The following is an 8,687-nucleotide window of genomic DNA, read 5'->3' as shown; positions in this document are numbered from 1 at the left end:
AGCGCAGTAGTAGAACATTCACGGTGGCTACACGGGGCAACTCGGCATAAAGTGACATCGGGCAGAACATTCACATGGCTACACGAGGGCAAACCGGCATAAAGTGAACTTGAGAGATCGGGCAGCCTCGAATATACTCGGGCCTTTTTAAATTTGGCGTTAAAAATGCTTCGGAACAGTGTTTATTTTTGCAAGTGAGGTACCTTGTTTTCTAGGAAGGTCTCTTTTTAAGTTGCCCTTCTCCAAGAAAGGATTTTTTTCTTTGCCCTTTGAGAGATGGCTTGACATTAAAGTTACCTTTCTAGGTAAAATACAACCAACAATACTTAAAACTATTGCATGTAACATAAATATTGTCTTTCTAGATAAAATACAATCAACAATATACTTAAAAAGATTACATCTAACATAAAGATTGTATTTTTAAGCAAACGTACTTAAAATACAACCAAGAAATCTCATGAATTGTACATCATCAAATCATCAATCCATAAACTCACCATCATGCACGTCCAACATAATCTAGAATCTTAGAAACCAAATCATAGAAGTAAAATATCACAAATGTTTCAATACAATAGATCATCACCAAAAGCTCTTATGACCATCAATGTCATGAATAATGTCATCAATAATAACCACACATCAAACAAGTCATGAATAATGAAAAGCTACCTTCTTTGCACTATTTAATTGTTATCATATTGACATTGCGATGGGCTTTTAGAGCATCCCATGTGATATATATTGCATCCCAATCCACCTCTAATGCATCTTTTTCACCATTGTATGAGAGAAACATGAGCTTATTCAAAGTTTCCAAGGATAGTCTGTTTTACGATCATTAGACTTGATATGATTCATCTTTGAGAAACCTCTCTCACAATTAATTGTGCTTGCCACAATAACCAAGCATGCACGCCATAGCTTTTTCATCTCACCAAAAGCTTGATCCCATTCAACATCATGTCCACAAAATTGCCAAGCCATATGCATACTCTGTCCAAGGCATGTTCTCTTTAACTTAATCATGAAATCTTCATACTCTGTCTTGCATACATCAGCATTTACTAAACATCCAAATTTTTCCAACAAGGCCTTTATCCAAATGGCTCCCATGGAAAAGCAACCGCGCACATCAGGTGGATAGTCCCTTGGACTAAAGATCTTTGTAGCCTCAAAAAGCTTTAAATCATGAAAACAGGTATGCAAGGAAGATATAACTTTACCAACAAATTGTTTGCCAACATTAATACAACTGTCCCAAGTGGTTAAGTGTCGACAATCATCTTTCTCCCCTAGAGTTTCATTGTGAAGAGTACTTCTCACATCCTTGAGTGTCACTTTCAAAAGTCATGCATCCATCTTTAACTTGTTGAAAAAATGCAGAAATATGAGTAGCACCATGACCAAACTCACCCAAGAGAAAGCGTGCCTCAAGAGTGTCCATGGTCACCACTAATTATGTCCCAATTGAAGCGATATCCACATGCTCCACCTGAAACTTCTTATTTAAGATATTAAGATAATGAAGCACATCGGCCAATAAATGTAAAAAGAATTTAACCTTAAAGGAAGTAAAGAAAAGGTATAACTCATATCTTTCACGCAACCATGTGCGTAAAAGAGCTGGCATGAGAGTTACTAGCCTTTTAGTCACTTGCCCTCATGAGAGCCAACGAACCTCATGCATTCTCATGCCCGTCTAATGAAGGCCTTTGAAGCACTGTACTACCAACTGTAGCAAACACATTACTCATCTTAAAGAGAGTACACATACGACAATGTATTCTCTCTTTTCCATTTCCATCATGCACTGCATAGCTCCATGATACTTTCCAATGCTCTTTATAAGATCACTCGCCTTTAGTCTTCTTTGCAACATTTCCTTCATGATCCAATACGGCATCTTCATGAGTAGCATATTGTTCTCTCACCTCATGCAAGCTTCTTAACGCATCTGTAAAGTGGTTCCACCATTTCATCATCTTGTACATTCTCCAATCGAACATTAAGATCTAAGCTCACATTCATGGTGGATTGGTTAGATGTAGAAGATTGTGAATGTGATGCATGGACATTTGAAACATCTTCACTATGTAAAGTAGAGCCCTCTTCTTCACTATGTAAAGTAGAGCCCTCTTCTTCTACTCTTCTTTTCCTAGAGAAAGCCATCGAGAGACTGAATTGTTGAGCACCCTTTTGAGGGCGACCAATCCTTGATGATGAAGCCATATCTTTCTGAGAAGACCTAACACACAAAATAAATTTGAGGACATAAGTACACCAAAGGAAACATTGCAATCCATCTTAACTATGAACTAAATACGGATCTCAATAAAGAAGCTATTCCCAAAGGAAATTTGATATATCCCACTTAGTGGTGGCGAGTTCTTATGGCCCTTTATTTTTGTTAATAGAAGATGCTTTTGTTCTTCAAGAAGGACCTACCTCATCAAGGCAAAAAGAAACCTATTGCAAACAAGGAAAAAAGGAAAGTTGATATATCCCACTTAGTAGCGAGTTCTTATGGCCCTTTAACTTTTTGAGAAACTTATCAGGTCAAGCCTCTTTACAATGATTAGGTCTTCACGAGATACTTTTGGGAATAGCCTTGGGTACCTTACAAGGATCCCGGCATGGCCATTTTTTCCCCTAAAAAGAATCCTTATGTGGACAAATCTAATACAGTTTCCCACCTACTTCCATTCCAGAGTTGACCCTTTCTATCATTCAGCAACAAGCACACGACTGAGATCCAGTTTGTGTTTCCCAAAATCTACTTCATTGATATCTTGGGCAATCACAGACACATAGCACCTTCCTTGGTTTCCTCCTTTCCCATATGTGCACACAATCAAAGTCCATTTGCTGGAGGGACTCGTTGGAGATCTGGGATCTGAGATGTTGTTGAAGTGCGAGGTGGCGAGCTGGCTGGCCGTGTTATACAGTTAGGGGGGTCTGTTCTTTGAAAGTTCGTCTAGCTTTCCAGCGCACCCCCTCCTTGCTGCCCTAGTGTCACATGCTCTCTCTCTCTCTCTCTCTCTCTCACTGCACTCTAGCTGGTGCCATCCATCACCATCTCTTCACAAGCCTTCCCCTCTCTACCAACGTTCCCCTTCCAGCCCCATTTCTCCTTTGCCTGCTCACAGCCCTCACATTTGCTCGTAGCCTTGCCCTCACCTGCTACTGCAAGCTGGACTCCCGCTGCTGCTGCCAGACCCTAGTCCCCTCCCCAGCCACGACCCTCTTACCACACGGTGTCAGGTGGTGGTCCTACGGTCTACCCCGCCCTTGAGCACTGCCCCTCCCTTCACCTTCAGCCGACTAGCAGGAACCTCGCCCTCACTTGCTCTGCTGTTGGATTGTCGCCTGCTGCCAGACCCTGGTTCCCATTGCACTGAGCAGGAGAGTAGTAGTAGCACACTGCATAATTTGACTAGGACCAACAAAATCCATAGGCCGACCGCGGCCAATGCATCATTCAGATGCGTAACGCCAAGGCCACACCCTAGGCCCTACCTCCCAATCAATGATCATGCTGACCTTAAAGCCGCCTTAGACAAACCATAACGTTTAATGTTTACAGTCCAAACTTTTATATCTATCGTCCCTTGCACGCTCTCAACGTGCTCGTTTATACCTTGCACGGACGATCACTAGTATTCATTGACTCCGAAGTTTGAACCCGCTGCCTCCTCACAAGCCGAGGCTGGTCCCCTCCCTAGCCACGACCCTCTTACCACGGTGCCAAGTGGTCCTACTGGCCCTTCACCTTCAGCCGACTAGCACGGGAAATAGCAGCCAGTGCCATCAACACAACAAACGACACGCAGAAACCAACCGACTAGCACGGGCAATAGCAGCCAATGCCATCAACACAACAAACGACAGGCAGAAACCAGTACCACATGAGCAAGAAGTGTGTAGAATGTCACCAGCAGTCACAACATGGCAACAAAAAAAAGCGTGCAACAGCCACCAAAGGATCATGCAACAACCGTGAAAAAAAAAAGAAAACGGCGCATAGCATACGGCTATTTTCCACCGTTGCATAGTCGCCTACACACGACTAAGCCCCACATAACAAAGCCAAGCACAACTGCTTACGTCGGTGCCTAAGAGAACATATAGTCGACTTGCGTCGTTGCCTAAGAGAATATACAGCCGACTGTAATAACGATGTCAACATACAACCGACTCTCAATTTAGAAAGCAAGAAATTAGCTTACCTATGTGTGGTAGTCATTGGAACTTTGAAAACGTCGACGACTAGCTTGCTTGAGGCTTGGACGCTAACCACCAAATCCCTCCTTCGCGCTGTCTATGCACCTTCAATAGCAGCTATGGTCGCAGCCTGCAGAATGGGTAAACAGTGGCACCAAGTGGCGAGCGGAGGAGAAACAACCCACAATTTTTTATTTTGAGTGAAGGAGAAACAACGGTGAATCGTGATGTGGATAATACTAAATAGATATGGTTTAAGTTTTAACGTTAATAGTAGCTAGAGCCAGCTGGTATTTATTAATTTTGATTTAAAAAATAGATAATTTAACAAAATATATATTAATTTTTTAAAATAAAAGTAGCCCTTTATGTGCAAAGTTTAAAAATTTCTACCCTTCATTGTGAAAGGCAAAATTTTTTGGAAGCACTTCTCCACCAGCAATATCTCAAATATCCTTGTACTTCTATAACAAGTCAAATTGTTCGTGGAAGGGCTCCAACCCTCGTCTCTAAATCCCACGGTGCCTTTAAGAGGCACCTCAAGTGGGACCGACGGTTGAGATGAGTGCGCAGATCTCGACCTTTGGATCAAAAGTGCACAAAAAGTAAACTAGGGATAAAAAGTAAACTAGGGATGAGGGTGGCGGGGCTGGGAAAAGGATGTGGATCATAGATTCGGGAGGTCATGTGGTAATCATTTGCATTGAGTTTAGAGGATTTTGAATCTTAATCATTTTTCAACATTTTCTTCTTAAGAAATCTATTGGTTGCATGTAGTGGTCAATTAATAAGTTTTGAGCGTCTTCCCAAGGTAAACTAGGAAAAAAAGTAAACTAGGACACGTAAGAAATATGCAAGATTTTCATTGTCATTCAAAAATGCCCGCTTCCACCTTGCTTATGTTGCTTCCACCACCTCTTTTACTCAAAGAAGCTTGCTATTGATGAAGGTAATTTGCTCTCTCTCTCCCTTGTCTCTAAATCACACAGTCTATTTGATATGTGGTAGGAAAATCAAAAAACAAGGTCTGCACAGTAAACTAGAAAAACTAGGGAAAGTAGGACTGTGTAGTAAACTAGGACTGTGTAGTAAACTAGGGAAAGTAGGACTGTGTAGTAAACTAGGACTGTGAGAAAACTACGACGGTCAAAGGGATAGATGAATAGCATTATATTAAGAAAATTTTTTTCCTTTTTAAAACATGATAACTTTCTAAATATGTCCATGTGTGTGTAGGATGAGCTTGTGGATTGAAGATCCTGGGATTGAAGATGGCCCAGGTGAGCAAACTACGATTGAAGAATACTTGGTGCCTGATACAAGTAGCCAAGAATCTAGTGAGAGTCAAGAAGAGGATGGTTTCTTTGCACAAAGAGTTGAAAGCAAAGAAATTGAAGAAAGTGCCAAAGAGTCACTTAATCCACTGCTTTATCTATCGCCTATATATTTCTCCTTTGATAGGAGAATTTATGATGTGATGGTCAGTGTTATTCAAGGGGATTTGTCGATGACCATTGAGAGTCTTAAGACTTTCAATTCTAGAGGAGTCCTTGATCTGAAGAAATGGAGGCAAATGAAGGAAAACCTTTGCTTGGATCAAAATCAAGATGGCTCCCTTGTGCTTTGCTTAAAGTCATTTCCAAATTTAAGGATATCATTTGCATAGAGGAATGGGAAAATATTGTCATAACATGTCATAATATATTGGAGTGTGGAGATCATAGAGGGATAAAGGAAACCCTTGAAACCATTAAAGAAACATGGTGTGTTGACATTCGTCAACATGGGATCCCTATTTGTTATGTAAAGGACTTCATTAATTCTTGTGCTTGCAGAAACATGGTAAAAGGAGTTGATAGAGATTCTATTCCACGTTGGCTTCACAAGAACCCAAAAAGAGAACCCACGACCATTTTGAATATTGATAGCTCTAATGTGGAGAGGCATTTGATAGAGATAATGATAGAGCACAAAGTGAGGCTTGTGAAAGTTCGCTCAATAAAAAACCAAGGGCCATCAAAGAAGGTTGTTGATTACTTTTGCCATAGACGTGGAGAACCTAGTCAAAGGGGGACACTAAGGAGATTGAGGACCTCAAAGAAGTGTCATTTTTAAGGTACAAGTGGAGTATTTGAATACAAAAGACAAAGCAATTATTTCATTATATGCTTCTCATAAGGGACATGTTCATGGCACTCGAAATGATCTATATCATTTGCCAGTCCATCCTATTGTCATTGAGCATTGTATAGAGGATTTGTTTGACATTGGTAGCTCTCGCCATGCAGCAAGGATGTCACTCTCAAAAGAGAGATTGCATATGGAGAAATCTTCAAACCTAGATCGCACGATCTTTAGGTTTTTCATGATTCCAAAAGAGGTCTCCATGTTGTCATACCAAGTACGCAATCAAGGTAGCATTCTAATACTCATTGACATTCTTGGTTTCTTTTCTATGTGAATAGATATTCTTGACATTCATGTTATTGCAGACAAAGCTACAGAAGATGATTGGGCATTTATGTATATGGAATGCTTGAAACTAAAGACACAAAACAAGGTAAGTTTGGTGGTTTTGCTTGACATCATTGGAGTTCCTTTATTTCTTACCATACATTCTTAATTGCATGTTTTGTGGATATAGGTGCTATATTGTCAGCCCTACAATCCTCAAGCAAAGGAAGACAAAGACAAACCATTCATTCTTTTTATTCAAGATACGTGGATGTTACAAATGGCACTTCGATTCTCCTTGCATAACTCATGGGCTATTGATAGTGCTTTCAAGACAAATAAATTTGGCCTACCATTATATGCAGCTGTACTACCAAACCAACTTGGAGTTGGCATTCCAATGTGGTGTATGATGTGCACTAATGACCCAAGCTGTCATCAAGAGAGCATTGCCTTGGAGATTACTATGAAAATGGTTTTTTCAAGAATGGGAGATATTCGTCCTACAGCTCTAGTCATTGACAAGTGTCCACAAGAACTAGAGCCATTGCTTAAGGTGGTTGACGAAGATCCCCATTGTTGGGTTCAACAAGAGCAAGAAACTCGCCAACAAGTTGCATGCCATGTCATCCTGTGTTGGTTCCATGCTAAGAAAGCTTGGGTTGAGAATTTGTTACCACAAGTAAGAGATTGCAATATTTCAAGGCTATGGACTGTGGGTATGCAGTAAACTAGGACTCTGCATGAAAACTAGGACTGTGCAGTAAACTAGGACTGTGCAGTAACCTAGGACTGTGAAATTGAGAGTATCTTAGGATATTTGATTTAATATGAGTTTTTTGTTTAATTTAGCCTCTAACAAAAATGTAGGTTCCCAAAGAAATACAAGATGAGATCTACACATCAATGTCAAATCTCATGCACTCGGTATTACAGAAATGGAATTTGAATAGAAGTATCAACTTTTCTTACAATGTTACAATGCACATGACAATATCATTCGATATGTAACAAATGGTTGGTGTGGGTCTACTTGTGTATGGCGAAGGCGATGGCCAAAATTTGGCCGATTGTTTTCTTATGGGAATGTTGATACTACTAACTTGGTGGAGCACCTATGGCAGTACATAAAATACACTCTCTTGGATACACAAATCAACCGGTCCATGCTTGAACTTATACATGCTCTTGTGGGTGATTCCAAGACTGGCAGGCGCATGGGTGGAACTATGCTTGAGTTCTTCAAGCAAAAGCAAGAAATAGGTAATATCACTAGTTCTTTTAACATTTTTGTTGTATTTATTTAAAGTATCTTAAATCCTCTTCTTGACATTTGTACTTCTTGATCTAGCCGATTCTTGGCGCTTTAGTATTCGTGGATCATCAAAGATACACACTTCAAGGTCGTATGTAGGGAAGAGAATATTATAACGATTTGAAAGTGACCCCTCATCGTTGAAAGTTATCAATGAAATGGCCTTGTCGTTCAAGATTCAAAGCACCTCTTCTTGAAGCCAATGGTATCATGTGAGTATGCAATCTAATTATTGTGATTGCCCCGATTGGACAAGTGACTGCAAGCACTTATCTAGCATAAGATTGATAATGAGGCATCACTTTCCTAAGTTATACAACTTTCTTCCCATTATTGACAATGCACATACCTTGGGAATGGTTTTTATGGATCACGAGATTTGTGAGACTTCTGCAAGCCCTTGTAATCAGATGGATATGAAAGAGGCCAACACAAGTGAAGACATTCATCTCTGCATTGAAGAATTTAGATGAATTTTAAGTCAAATAGAGGAAGAATTGGATGTTGGAATTAGGGTTGCAGGAAAGCACACAAAGCTTGGAGAAGAAGAAGCAAGAATGCACACAACACAAAGTGTATTAGATTGTGTCAATGTACAAAAGATAAGTTAGCCCTAGAGTGATGGGCGTATATACAAGCCGGGGGAAAAAACCTCCTAAAGAGGGAAAAAGTGCCCCGGCGGTCCTAAGTG

General features: G+C 40.3%; 1 pseudogene; it reads left to right on the top strand.

Annotated features, from left to right (window-relative positions):
- The first annotated feature begins 7,168 nt into the window (after positions 1 to 7,168).
- LOC147615445 (uncharacterized) lies at positions 7,169 to 7,988 on the top strand (annotated as a pseudogene).
- Positions 7,989 to 8,687: the final 699 nt, after the last annotated feature.

The sequence above is a fragment of the Cibotium barometz genome, chromosome 40, assembly GCF_041138505.1.
Source record: "Cibotium barometz isolate CiBa-2024 chromosome 40, ASM4113850v1, whole genome shotgun sequence".
NCBI classification, from domain to species: domain Eukaryota; kingdom Viridiplantae; phylum Streptophyta; class Polypodiopsida; order Cyatheales; family Cibotiaceae; genus Cibotium; species Cibotium barometz.
This window is presented reverse-complemented; position numbering and strand designations above follow the sequence as displayed.